Raw genomic sequence first — 5729 nt, 5'->3', positions numbered from 1 at the left:
CTGCTCGCTCCCTAGTACACCCCCCCTCTCATCTTCTTGACTCCCCCTACCTTCGCCCTTGTTCTCCTCTCCCCCCACCTTAACTCGCATTTCTTCCTTCTCTTAGCCTCGTCTCTCCTCATTTTAGCTTCACGGTTTTTTATGGTGCCTACATTTTATGGTGCCTACATGTGGAATTGTTGATACTGTCGGGTGTCTTGGAGTAGCCCGTGGTGCTCGTAACTAGATTGCAAGGCACCTCATAGCATGTAGTAGCTAGCTTGCTTTTCGCAAAGATGCCCTCAATTGAGGGGCTTTCCATTCCATTTGGTTGACCTTGGCACTTCTATACAAATTCCACTTGGAGCGGCCAGCCCTCTATGTCCCTTGCATGTTGCGGAGCCCTCGGAGTGCCAATTGCAGTAGCTTGCAACTTTTATTGGGGCTTCTTGGATTGGGGTGCTATGTGGCTTGTGGCACCCATATAGAAGAGCTTTGCTACTCTTTTAGCTCCCTAAGATCTGCTTGGGAGGAGGCTTTGTACTTCAGCCCTCCCTCCAAGGGCTCCTATCCTTCACTGCCTCTGCATTGGGAAAAGAGTTTAGCAATCCATTTTTTGAATCTACAATCAGTCATGTCGTTTAAGATCGAGCCTCGAATCAACTCTTGTACTTCCCTCTCTCATCCTTGCTTTGAGACCTTGAGCTTGCTTGTTCAAGCAACTCTGAGAGGCTCCTTCTCAACCTTATGAACCACCTCCAAGTTCCCTCCTATCCCAAGTCACAGACGTGTTTGTGGTGTTCTTGGTGGACCTTTTCCTTTCTCAAAAACATTTCTTCTTCTTCTTCCCAACTCCTAGTTCCCGCTCTTCAACAGGAGGTGCAATTTATTGCTTATTTCGATGTTTTGACTCTTTGAGGGGACCTTTGGTTTAGCGAGAGGGGATCCATGGTAGCACCCTCGATCCCCACAGCTATCAAAGTTCTTCTTTCACCATCGGATAGGCAATAGGTACAACAGGCAATGAATCTTCTTCAGGACATGGTAGTCTTAGGAAGGATAGTTGGCCTCACTCCCTCAAGGAGATAGATCAACAAATAGGATTAGATCCAAGCCAGCCTAGCACCTAGCACTAGATGGTGACAACACTAGACGAGTCCCTTGCCTCAAGCTAGTGCTAGAGAGCCTGGACACCCTGCTCGAGGTAATCCTCCTGGAAACCTTGGAAGGAGGTACTTGACAATGCCAGTGTGTAGAGGTCTCCGGTTTGCCAAGACATCTTTTTGTTGGCATGTAATTACATTTATAGTTTGTGATTTTACACTTGCCGGACCCAGACTTTGATCGTCCACCCCAATGATGTCGATTGGGATGTGAGGCTTAACCTTTGTTTGTTTTGGGACCTTATTTTTCATGGGACAATCCATACAGGCATGTCCTATGCCACAATCTTGACAAAGTGGTTGGACAGTAGCTGGGCTACCACAATGAGGACACTCTGCAATCCGGTGATTTTTGCCACAACCGTAGCACTTAATTGGTGCTTGAAATGTGTCGGTTCATACTTGATTTGCATAAACTTGTATCACACCCTCTGCACCTTCTACATAGTACACTGGGTACTCTGCTTCATACTCAAATAACGAGTCTACTTCCTCGACTTGTAATTGATGTATTGGAACTACATGAGGAGCGGGGTTTGGTGCTCTTGGATATGGTCGTGGATTCGGATTCCTGAGTAGTTGTGGGACTTGTGTCCGAACGGGAACAGGATTTAGCCTCGGAGCTGGGGGCGCTTGTGCAAGTGCCGGTTGCCTATGTACTGGCATGGGTGCTGCTTGGTATTGTTGAGGTCGAGGCCGGTTGTTGCGCATGTTAAAGATGCAACTGTTCTCATCATGACCGCTGATGATGCAAATATGGCACCACAACCTTGGCGGTGGATTTGCTTGTGCAGTGATCCTGGCTCTAAGGACCGGACACTCATTTGCTGTATGATTTGCCATGCAGTGTGGACACCAGACATTTTCTCACCGTGGATATGTTTGAGTTGGTGGCTGAGACAAGTGAAGTTTTTATTCCATGGCCTGCATCATATCTTCTTTCAGCTTCAAGGTCATGGCCTCTAGGCGATCTTCATTTCATGTTTCAATAATGGACTTGGATTTTGCCCTTTTTGGAATGCTTATCTCGGATACTAGATCTGCCGTCATCACTGCTAGTGTCTAAGTCTGTCATGCCATCCTCGATGTCAATGGCTGCCGCATGAGTAGCACTAAACGTTTCATAGCTACTTATCTTTTTCATATCCTTTCGGATTCTCTTTCTGAGTCCTGCAATGAACCATGTTGTGAGGTACTTTGCATCTGGGCATGGGTCACATTTGGCGATTAATCATTTCATCCCAGGTACGTGCGTACATCTTCTCTCCGGCCTTGTTCGATCTTGCTGAGTTGGAAAGCGGGATCATCTTGTAGCCTCTCCGTTTGAAAGCGTCGTTTGAATTCGGTTTGAAGTAGGTCCCATGTGGCACGTTCTTCCACGAGAAGGTCTAGGTACCATTCAGATGCTTCATCAGTTAAGGCCATTGGAAACCAAGCCACCTTGGTTTCATGGGATTGATCTCCACCTGCTCGGCATGTGGCATCAAAATGCTGGAGGAAGGGGGCTGGATCTCCCCTACCATTATATTTGGGAAGTTCTAGTTTTCCCAAGGGGCGTCGGCCTTGATTGTTGTTATTTCTTCGATTGAAGAAATTGTCAGCCTCTGCATCGCGGTCGATATCCCCATCATTGTCATGACGACGTCCAGCTATGTTGGGGCATGGAGGAGTTAGAGGGAGTGGTTGAATCTCAAGGGGGGGATTCGGGGTAGAGGATTGGCAAGGGCAGTTGTTGTAGTGGAGTTATATGCGGATGTGGCGAGCATTGGAGTCGAAGGCATTGGCCGAAACGTAGCTGCATGCAGATTGTTGCCAAGGGAGTCTCTGCCACAAGTGCGGGTGTGGATGTAGCTTTGTTAGGAGGGTTAGAGTGGTGTTAGTTTGTGTAGGGACTGTCGTGTTAATAATGTACCTAAGATTGTCCTACGTGTGTAGGGAAATGTGCTGGTGCAGACGGATCGTTAATCGGAGGTCACGGTGTGAAGATATGATCGAATTTGTGCGAAATGAGGCCCACACGGGGGCGCAAATGAACGAGTGCTAGGGATGCCGAAATGGTGTGCAATGGGTTGAAAAATACCCTGTAGCGTGGTGTTTTTGAGTGTGAAATCTGGGTTCAAACGGGGTTCAGTTTGGGTCCCAAACAGATGAGTTTCGAGGGGTTAAAGTAGGGGTAAAATTTGCTTTGTGGGGGGTCCTAATGGTGGTGTGAATGGACTTTAAGTCCAACTGAGGGGTTGAAACCAAGTTGATCTAGTTAGATTACCTAACCTATTTGTCTAGTTAGATGACTAACAGTTAATCTAACCTAGTTAATGTTAAACTGACCATAGTTAGTGCAACTAACCTAGTTAAGGTAACTAAGTAACAGTTATACTAACCTAGCTAAGGTTAAAATTAACCTAACGGATGTTAATACTAGCCTAACCCAGGTTAATACTAACCTAACCTAACCTAGTTTAACTAAACTAACTAACCTAACCGAACTGTAGTTAAAACTAACCTGACTAAGGTTAACTTAAGCTAGGGTTAGCTTTAGGTTAGCTTTTTTTTTTTTTTTGGACACATTGGGGGGGCGCCCCCGACGGCGGCGCGGCGAGGGGGGGGGTGTTTGCGAGGGCGACGGGGGCAAGAGAGGAGGGCGAGAGGGGAGAGTGGAGGGGTGGGTGAGGGAGGTGGAGAGGAGGAGAGGGTGGAGTGGGGAGGGAGTGAAGCGGGCGGAGGGTAGTGTGGAGGGCGGTGTGGAAGGCGGGCGAGGTTGCGGGGACGCTATGGATGGAGGTGGCGGGGTACTATGGATGGAGGTGGCGGGGATGCCGGGCAGGCGCCGTCGTGGGCAAGCACTGGTGCACCACCGTGGGCCGCCCTTGAGTAGCAAGGGCTCTTAGGCCCTTGCTTAGTTAGTGTTGTTAGGGTTAGATTTGTTAGGGAGCGGCCAGCGAGGGGGAGGGGTAGAGAGAGAGAGAGGGAGAGAGAGAGAGAGAGAGAGAGAGAGAGAGAGAGAGAGAGAGAGAGGGAGGGAGGGAGAGATGGAGAGAGAGAGAGTAGAGAGAGAGTAGAGAGAGAGTAAGAGAGGGAGTGAAAGGAAGAGAGAGAGAGAAAGAGAGAGAGTAAGAAAGAGAGAAAAGAGAGAGAGAGAGAGAGAGAGAGAGAGGGGGGGGGGGGGAGTGGAGGTAAAAGAGAGAGAGAGAGAGAGAGAGAGAGAGAGAGAGAGAGAGAGAGAGGGGGGGGGGGGGGGGGGGAGTGGAGGTAAAAGAGAGAGAGAGAGAGAGTAAGAGAGAGAGTAAGAAAGAGAGAGTGAGAGAGAGAAAAATAGAGAGAGAGAGAGAGAGAGAGAGAGAGAGTGAGAAAGAAAGAGAAAGAGTAAGAGTAAGAGAGAGAGTGAAAGTAAGAGAGAGAGAGTGAGAGAGAGAGGAAAAGAGAGAGAAAAGAAAGAGAGAGAGAGTGAGAGAAAGAGAGAGAGAGAGAGAGGAAGAGAGAGAGAGTGAGAGAGAGAAAGAGTAAGAGAGAGAGAGAAAGTAAGAGAGAGAGAGAGAGAGAAAAAGAAGTAGAGAGAGAGAGTGAGAAAGAAAGAGAGAGAGAGAGAGAAAGAGAGAGAAATGGAGAAAGAGAGAGAGGAAAGAGAGAAAGAGAGAGGGAAAAGGGGGAGGGGGTGGTGGAAATGGAGGGGGGAGGGGGGGGTGGTGGAGATGGAGGGGGAAGGGGAGGGGGAGGTGGAGATGGAGGGGGGAGGGGGGGAGGTGGAGGTGGAGATGAATGAATGGAGGGGGAGGGGGAGGGGGAGGTGGAGATGGAGGGGGGAGGCGGAGGGGGAGGTGGAAATGGAGGGGGGAAGGGGAGGGGGTGGTGGAGATGGAGGGGAAAGGGGGAGGGGGAGGTGGAGATGGAGGGGGGAGGGGAAGGGGAGGGGAAGGGGGTGGTGGAAATGGAGGGGGGGGGGTGGTGGATATGGAGGGGGAAAGGAGGGAGGGGGTGGTGGAGATGCAGGGGGGAGGAGGGGAGGTGGAGATGGAGATGGAGGGGGGAGGTGGAGATGGAGGGGGGAGGGGGAGGGGGTGGTAGAGATGGAGGGGGGAGGTGGAAATGGAGGGGGAAAAGGGGGAGAGGGGGAGGGGGTGGTGGAAATGGAAGGAGAAAAAAAGAAGAGAAAAAACTTGACGGACGGAAATCCAAAGGGAGGAAGAGGTGGTCACCTGAGCGCTCTCCAAGTCTTTCTCGATGTAAAAGATGCAGTACGCAATACCAGGCTATAAATGTGTACATCTTGTACAATCATCTCTATTCTGGAAAATGTTGAAAGAATAAAAGAAGGTGTAGAACCATTTGTAACAATATTGAGGATGGTTGATGCTGATGCCTTTGTTATGGGTAAAGTGTATTGGAAGATGTTAGAAGCAATACGACAAGTTAAAGAATTTGTGCACTTTGCTCCTAGGGAGAAGCAACAAGTGGTATATTTGGCCGATAAGAGATGGAAGCAAATGCACACCCCTTTGCTTGAAGAACAATGGACAGTGGATGGATGGCTAGGTTATCGCTGTGAGATGGGCTCGAAGTCACCTTACCCTTTAATGTGAGGATGGGAGA

This window comes from Dipteris shenzhenensis, chromosome 1 (genome assembly GCF_047967505.1).
Source record: "Dipteris shenzhenensis isolate YYH24624 ecotype China chromosome 1, Dip_SZ_1.0, whole genome shotgun sequence".
Classification (NCBI taxonomy): Eukaryota; Viridiplantae; Streptophyta; class Polypodiopsida; order Gleicheniales; family Dipteridaceae; genus Dipteris; species Dipteris shenzhenensis.
This window is presented reverse-complemented; position numbering follows the sequence as displayed.